This window comes from Thamnophis sirtalis, unplaced genomic scaffold, assembly GCF_051295495.1.
Source record: "Thamnophis sirtalis isolate CommonGarterSnake01/CBP01778 unplaced genomic scaffold, rThaSir2_p1.2 scaffold_6, whole genome shotgun sequence".
In the NCBI taxonomy this organism is placed as follows: Eukaryota; Metazoa; Chordata; class Lepidosauria; order Squamata; family Natricidae; genus Thamnophis; species Thamnophis sirtalis.
Window position 1 is genome coordinate 32,381,967 of NW_028261386.1, and position 9,008 is coordinate 32,390,974.

The 9,008-nt window shown below is 39.7% G+C and overlaps 1 protein-coding gene across 3 annotated transcripts in view; it reads right to left on the bottom strand.

Annotated features, from left to right (window-relative positions):
• Positions 1-8,426, bottom strand: part of SPTBN1 (spectrin beta, non-erythrocytic 1) — a 179,381-nt gene extending 170,955 nt beyond the window's left edge. For 2 of the 3 annotated variants that reach the window (XM_087717523.1, XM_087717524.1), the window contains exon 1: positions 8,093-8,425. The gene's annotated coding sequence lies outside the window, so the exon portion shown is untranslated. Of the gene's footprint in view, positions 1-8,092 lie in introns of all 3 variants that reach the window. The other variant, XR_015696915.1, reaches the window with a different exon arrangement.
• Between the last annotated feature and the right edge of the window lie 582 nt (positions 8,427-9,008).

The following is a 9,008-nucleotide window of genomic DNA, read 5'->3' on the forward strand; positions in this document are numbered from 1 at the left end:
TTCAGGAAACCAGGAAGCATTTCCAGCTTCTAGAAGACCTGCTGTTGTACGGTTAGTTATTTCACACTCCAGAAGCACCACTGAAAAATCTCACCACCTTGACCAATTTAACTTCTAATGACTGCATGTAAAACTGTACAATGACCTTGGCACATAGTTTCCAAACATCATAATTTCAGATCTAAATGAAAATGCTTCAAATTCAATTACAAACAGGTGATTTGGAGTTTGTGTATGCATGTAGAATGCCTGTAGCATGTAGCATGTAGCATGCATGTCTAATGCTAGGTTAGGCAGCAGTATATTTTCCTGGAACCATATGGCAAGCCCTGGAAAAAAGATGGATTCTTTAACAGTTAAAAAGGGATGATATTGTTTCTTCTCTCTTGTGCTCCAAAGCATGTTTTGGGAATCAAATCACTGAACAACCTTATTGATAAATTTAGATCTCTGTTCCTGTTATTAAATTTAATAAGACTGAAAATAAAAGTGCATGTGGGCATGTTAAGGCATTCTCCAGTCCTTTAAAAATACTTAAATGCATATATCCCAGTGACATCAATTGCACTTTGGTTCCTCTAGAAATTTGATTTTTCACTTAAAATCCTGACTTAATTTCTGAGATCTAGGTAAATAGAACACCTTATAAGGCAGCCATGGCCCAGGAATTCTGGGAGTTGAAATTCACAGGTTATAAAAGGGTTATAGTCCCCCCCCCCCCCGTAATAAGGGCTGGAGGTAATTTACTAGGGTTATGTAAAATCAATAGGGATGCAAATAAAATATAATAAGTAAAATATTTTAAATATTTGTTACATTTAAAAAATATTTTTAAATTTTTGTTACAATCTACTGGCCATCAAGATTTTTGAAACTCACATATGGATTATGTAAGGCTTGGGGGGTGTCGTTTGTGAGAAATAATGTATATAGTAGGCCCCTTGTAATTTTACCATTTCAAAATTAAAAATAAATTTCCATTGGCTATTTTGCAGCAAAAGTGGAATAAAGATTGGCAGATCACACCCTGGAGCCCTGAGGACATTCTGAAAAGGAAAACTAATTGAGAAATATTGTTCTGCACTGAGTTGTCTTGTGGAATGAGTTTCATGTGCATCTAGCTCACTGAATTGCTATGCCAGTGAGTTGTGGAACATATTGTAAAATACAGAACACTCATGAATAACCTGCAGTTTATAGTATAGAGTAGCTGATTGAAGCACTGTACTATATATCCACACTGTAATTTCACTATCACAAACAAATGTTTTGCAGGTTTATATAAAGAATATGATGTAAACAGAGTTTGGGGATTCTTGAATTAACTTTTAAGAAAGAGTAAGCTACAAATATGGCTCTCCTAAAGTAAGCGGAAGGATTTTTGAGAGCTTGGCTTAGTGGTATATTCTTTGTGGGGCTGCTTGAGATTTCTGCTAATTAAATCTCTGGAATCTCCAGGGAAGAAGTGATGGGAAGTTCTCTGCCCAAGTCTCCAGGGAATCTACTGCATATCAGAGTAGATTTGCTTTGTCTGAAACCATGATCTAGGTCAGTATTTCTCAATCTTAGCAATTTTAAGATGCCGTGGACTTCAATTTGTAGCCAGCAGAGTTGAAGTTGAAGTCCACACATCTTAAAGTTCTTGAGGTTAAGACAGACCAAGGTGTTATAGTCCCACACATCTAAAAAGATGATCAAATCAGAAAAATGGCATAAAACAGCTTGCTAGGTTCTATTAGGATGTAGATGTATATAGATAAAATTAGATGGTTAAATTAAGAGCAAAAAAAAAAATTCTATTTCATCCCAAAACTATTATTCTCCAATCCAATTCAAGTGATTTTGAAACTTTTACTATGATATGGAAAAATTGTCTTTCATTTGTTTCAGGCAGCCATATTCTGATTGCCTTTGCCTATACCATTGCCTTTGAAAATGGAAAGTCAGCTAATTTAACTAATAGCACCTGGGACTGCCATAAAATCTTCTGTGGAATTATATAACAAGGGAAAAATATTCTGGCTTTCACAATATTACTTGATATGCTGGATTAAGTATCACATTCAGACCCAGTTTAAATTTCATTTTGGCAAACTGCATCATTTCCTGACCTATGAATGCAAATAAGAGTTATTCAAGAACATTCTGCCAATACAGAAAGTTACAGAGAAATAAGTAAGTGAAGAAGGAATTTAGGACTGTGGAGCAAATGAGTGGTTTCCTATCCTGCATCCTGATAAAATCTTAAAGTTTCTAAATGCTTCCATTGATGACTTGGGTCAGTAACTCTCTCAGCCCAACCCACCTGAGAGGATTGTTATTGAAGGGAAAATAAGAGGAAGAAGTTATATTGGATATGTTCATCCCTTGAGTTATTTGTAAAAATAATAAAGAGGGAATACAAATAAATTAAATATCCCACATTTCATCAATGATTGTTATAAGGAATTCTATTCCATAGGTAGGGATATGGTATGGTAGATGCAGAAAAAAGTCTTTGTAGATCAACTTTCCCCATCCTAGTGCAATCCATATTAATTATGGTTACGGAATTCTGAAAGTTGAAGTCTCAATATACCTCTTCAAGTTGCAGGTATGGATGTTGAAATACACATATAATCTGCATAACCTGGATTATTTTGATATTATTTTTTCTGATTAGAACTGAGGGTTTTTTTCCAACAATTTTGCAACTTCAAACAAATCCTTCTACAATAAGAATAGTGAATTTAAACTCTAAAGAATCATTAGATTATTCCTCTTAAAAGCGCAAAGGCTGTTCCCCAAGGAAGGGTATATATTTGAATGAATGTCTGTGTTGTAAATCTTAATTCTTCTCTGTGCCTGTGGGAAAGAGAATGAGATAAAGTATGTATGCTGTGTCACTCATGGGTCTTCCGCTGAATTTTCCATAACCTCATTAAGTGATTTTCCAAACAAATCTGCAAAGGAAAGTGACTTTCTCATAAGGTTCCAAGAAGAAAACAGCCAATGATTATCTAATCCTCCTGATCCTGAAATCACAATATCATTTGCAGATTATATGAACATTCAGTTTACTGGTTGCAATCAAGCAATGAATGAATTTGGAGACTTTTGTTGAACACAACATTAATTTTAACTAATTGGAGGCTGCAGCTTTTCATAGGGTAGTTTGTTTGTGGCTGAAGGCTACACTGATTAAATTCATTTCATCAAAACATTTGAACGTATTTAAAATGTATTTTTTTTTAAAAATCAATTTTTAAAGTACCAAAAAGTACTGAAATGATTAGGTCTGTATCCTAAAAGTAGATAGGACCACAATTTTGTGTTTTCCAAAATTGTTTATTTGTTTTCTTCTGTGGAGACTAGGTTAGTTTTTATATTTAAAATCTTTTCTTTATGCTAATCACCCAAAGAACAAAAAATTGTGTAGCCAATCTTCATCATAATGCTAAATTTAAACAGGGTAGAAATAAAATAAAGCTATTTTAAAATTGTATATGGTCTGCAGGTTTTCCCAACATAGTTCAGTATTTTAATTTCATACATTCACCAAAAAAAAGAAAAACTTAAAATACACATTTCTAGCTACTACCAAAAATAATGTGCACATTTTAATAAATGCATAAAAGTTTAGAGACATTTGCAAAGCTGTGTCTATTATAGGGATTATGACAACAAGCTCTATATTACAATGTTCCTCCTTCAAAACTTCCTTGCTGTTAACAAGGCTGTCACTGATTCAGTAGTCATTTTAAATTTCTCTAACACTTCGGAAGGTGCTCTCCTGTAGCACTATAGGCAATTAAAACGGTCTACTTGCCATTGCAAATCCCAGTGATGTAGGATCCAGTGAAGTCTGGAGGGGAAACAAATCAGGTAGCCTCCTAGTGCCAGATAACATTCCTATAGGAAAGCAAACTTGCACTTGGAACTCGGGTTAAATCTTTCTGCATTGCAGAAAAGCATTAAAAAGGCTGATTTGCTTTACAGGGTAGTTGTAAAGATGACTGGGATAAGATGTGTGAAGTGACATTACTTCATTCCTCAAACTTAGAAAAATTATTTCTCTGAACATGAACTCCAGAGTTATTATACTAGATTCAGATCCCAATGATAGAAAATTATGTGATCAACTCAAAATTATGCCATTTCATCAAGAAGGTGCCCAAGATTGCAGATTTTATCACAAAGACCCTTTTTGCAGTCTAGGACCTCGGCTCCTGATTGTTCCGTTGATGTTGGACCCAGTGAATACATGTAACCCAATTAAGCACAATTAAATAATATAAGTTTCTTAGGTCATACTACTTTAAGCCAGCTAATAACACAGGAATAAAAGGGTGAGGCTTCAACTGCACCGTGGCAGTCATCATCCTGACTTTCTTTACTCTCCCTTGTGTATGCACTTTTGTGTGTGCATTTATATATTTGTTTGAAATAAATATATCAGAAATTAGTTCAAATCAGCTTTTCTTCTGCTTAAAGCACAAGAAAGCTTCCAAAATGCAGTTTCTCCATCTGAAATGGAAAAGCACAGGAAAAGCTTTGTGACTATGTTCTGCTCTACTTATTAATTCTCCAATCTTTTTTTTTCTTAAGGCAAACACTGAAAGCCCTTGGTAACTGCTACTGACACCACATGCTTGGCTCTCTCTCACCCTTGAGACATCACAGTAGATACAAGTGTTTTTCTCAGGTGGGAATTTGCACTTGGTTTCTTAAACAAAATGCTTGATATACCCAATGACAGAGCCATGCTGAAGCCATTCCTTAAATTAAAATCACACATCATATCTCAACCTAAGCCATTTTTAAATCTATGTAGCCTTTATTTCCAACATCCACATGAGATCACATGATATACTATGCTAACAAAAAACTAATTAAGACCACAAGAACTGCAAATCTATGTTTTGTATCAACTTTTAATAAATCATAACCACTGCATATCAAGAAAGGACTGCCATACTGAGCAAGTTAACAAATCAGTACAGCACAGTGTTTTATCTACCTGAGTGACCAAAAGCCGTTACAAAGTTCAGGGAAAAGACATAATGGAGGTAAGTCACTTCTTCCTGCTTCAGGAAATAGGTAACTCCTCAGACACATTGATTCCAGCGATCACAGTATTCAATCAATGATAGCCAATATTACCTCTGAGTCTTTTAGTCTATGTCAAATATCTAAAAAAAATATCATAAAAGCTACTCTTTGTTTTTCCCATTTCCTGAACGGTCTTTTGCATGCATTATTTATGATACTGAACAATCTCACAATAAAAACATGCACGTTTAATCCTCTAACATACAGGAGTCCTCATTTGTGTACATTGCAAACAATCAAATTTAAGAATGCATTTTTTCCATCTACAGTATATCTAAAATACCCTTCTCCAACCTGGTGTCCTTTACTTGGACTTCAGTTCCCATAACTTCCATCCAGTATTGATCATAATGTCTGGAATTGATGATAATGTATGTATAAACAGAGTTAAGTTGAAGAAGAGCTGAAAGGGCAAACTCACTAGCTCCTGTTATAAGGGAAATTTTAAATAAGGATCGGGAAATTCTGGGAGTTAATTTCTAACTTATTTGAAAAGCATCAGTTTGGAAGGCTAAATTCAATGATTATTTCAGTTATATAGAATTTTCTCCTCTCCCTAGTCCACAGAATGGCTATGAAAAATGATAGACAAAGTCATTCCTCCAATGATAAACAGTCATATATTTTAAATGCTGAAATGCACTGTGTAATTTTTTTTCATAAGTTTTTATCCTTATTTAATTTGAAGGTATCACATAAATGTAAAAAATGCAAAACGTATAATTGTTGGTTTGAAAACAACTGTCATCACAAACTATTTACAAATAATAAACTGGAAAAAAAGTAAGGAAGCACATGGAAATATTTATGCAAGATGTAATAATGACCATCAAGTTGGAATTTTTCAACAAGTAGAAAATTAATGCTGGACAAGGCAAAAGATGGTTGCATATTGGATGGGTTCCCACCCTGTGCTAAGTCATAACATGATTTATTTGGGTTTGGCATAATATGTGCAAATCCATCCATTGCAGTTTGTAATCCATGGTTTATGATTTAGCTTGATAACCCAACTGTGACTTATTCAACCAACTATGATTAAAACAAGCTTAGTTTACGACGATATCAGAGGTAATATGCCAGCTGTTAAAGTCCATGAGCCAGAGAGCTATTGCCCTTATATTGTGGTGAGTTATTTAGGCATCTGATCAGCAAAATGAGGATCTAGATGGTTCAGCAAAACTCTTTTCGGTCATTTTTATGAAAATGTCATTTAAAAGTCATAAAGCCATCCACTATTTGGAGTTTTCTATAGAAAGAAACAGCACTGTGACAAGTAAATAACAGAGCAAAGTTAATCAGACACCTCCTTTTCTCCTGTTGTGGACTTTTACTCACGACAACCAGCTTTAATTTTATATCTCATTCAGCTTTGGATTTAGCAGGCTAGAGAACCACCCAGTCCAGTTGAAACGTGTCGTACTATTTCTCACCATCTCTCCCTACTATCCCTAAAGGAACTCCTCCCAATGCACACTACTTTTGTAGTTATCTGATTAATGTGTTTCCGCTGTAGTCTGGACTCCACCTAACTGCATTAGAGCTGCAGGACCGCAATCCCATTATTCCCCTCTGCCAAGGGGGGGGGGAACAGAGGGAGGGGGAGAAAGTGAAAATTCCAAGGGTCCCTATAGAGATATCTGCACAAATTGGGGAGGGGGTGTTGGAAGAGGTTTCCAATAATAAAGCATTGCTGAGCCAGTCCTTGCTGGCCAAGAAAAGAGGGAGGAAAAATTGGACAGGCTTCCTTAGGGTGGGGCTGTGATAAAGCGCAAGGGACACCAATTCATGCAAAATATATTCTGGAAAGCAAAGCAAAGAGTTATCAGTGCTTCCTGCATTGTGCTGCATCATTTTCCCCTGGACAGAAAGGGAGGATGGGTGGTTGGATGAGAAAAATAACATGAAAACAGTAAAATAATTTCCAGCCCCACTGATTCCCACGTACATATTCTTCCCCTCCTGATGCACCCTCATGCTTCTGAGAATAATAAACAGACTCCAAAGGGAGAATCCAACAATGAAAAAGGTGGGGGAGAAAGTATCTTCAAATATTATGTCACGGTAGAATTAAATAAATCCAATTATTAAATGAGAAGAGGGTCTGGGAAGGCGACTGTTCAGTGTTTATGATTATTACTGCTGTCACTGTATTATTTTCGTCATGATCAAAAGGTACTAAGGGGGTTAGTATTAATCTCTTTTCAAATAGAGCATTTCCATCTACAGAAACCTGTTGATGTATTAATAAGAAGGGGTGGGGGGAGTAGACAGAAGGAGGGAGAGAGTGAGTCTCCTCCAAAGCACTTGATGCGAAGAGATGGAGGACAGCAAAGAGGTTGGAAAGGGGGAGACCCGCGAAGACTGACCACGCCTGTTTTTGCAACCCACCGACGTTTAGAAAACCAGCAACCTGATTTGAGCCCTCCAGGTTACTTGTAGTTGCCATTTCACGTCATTTTATTTCTTGCTTAATATCAGCCACCCATCCCGGCGGGCTCGCTGCCGCCCGCCCACCCGATCCTCATAGGACTTCTGTCAGGAACCCTTTAGAAAACAAGATTTCAGTTTCAATGATCGCGGGGGGGGGGTTGGAGGGGACGGGACAGGCAATCCTCGTCTTGCAGCTCTGCGATGGTGGAATCACTTTCTTTGTAGAGAGAAAATTCCCCAGCACGGTGGCACTGGCTAAGGGAGGGCAAGCTCCCGGATCTCTGCTCGCGTCCCTGCAGAAGAGAATCCATCTATTTACTAACGCCGCAGTGCCGCCACTACCAGCCCCTCGGGCCAATTCTCCTCTTCCCGCAGCTCCATCAAACCCTTGGCACAAGAAACAAACCCTTGGCACAAGCCTCGTTCCCTGATCTCCGGCGCCCGTTCCTCCCCCCCCCCACCCCCGAAGGGATCAGGTCGAGACGAAATCCCCACGCGCCCCCTCCGCACCGCCACCCCCGACAAACGATCCCCAGATCTCTTTTCCCCCCCGAAGCGACATAGCTACCTCGTCTGAAGTGATGGCGGGGGTAGGTGGGTGGGTGGAGTGTAGGGTCCGCTCTCCTTCGTCCTTGTATGCAATGCGGTGCGCTGCCTTTCTCAGCAGTGACGGAGGAAGAGGAGAAGGAGGTGGGGATGGGTGCGTGACGATGCAGCAACAGAAGCAGCGGTAATCTCGGTAGCTGCAGTTGGGAAACCAGGGGGGAGGGGGGAGGCGGACCGACCGAGTTAGAGGAGAAGCAGCTGTGTAGTGGCCGTGGGGACGAGGAGCAGCTCCGCAGCAGACGAGAGCAGGGGATGGAAGCGGAGACAGGGAGTGGTGGACCTCGGCGAGCCGCAGCCAGTCAGCCGGCCTGCCCCCTCCGATAACCGCCCGCACAGCAACAGCTGCACTGACGGAGGGGGGGGATGAGAAAGCGAGGAGGGCGGGGATAGAGCGTTTGTACACGCGCGCGCGCGCGCGCGCGCGCGGTACCGCGCACACCCTTCGCAGAAACAAACACGCACGCCAAGCACGCGCGCGCGCTGCTATACAGCGCAAGGGCCCCCGAGGGCAGTCCAGCGTAGAGAAGGCAGGGAGGAAGGAAAGAGGGTTGGGGGGAGGCGTCCGTGATGGCAGCATTTTATCTTCCGCCGCTTTTCTGATCTGTTCCTTACATCGGACAGAGACAGACCCAGCCCAAATCGTGACATCCGGGAGACTTGGGCCTGCATCAACGCCAGTCGCCCGTCGCCCAAAAGTCCCCCCCCCCCGGCACGCATATACATTAGTTGCCCCTTTCTGTTATCTGCCTATCTAAACGGAAAAGATTTGCGGTGATGATGCGTTATAAGATGGACGTTTTTGAACTTTGGTGTTGGGAAAAGGTTCCCGAGAATACTGTGGACAGACAGCCAAATAAACGAATGGATCCCTCAAACAA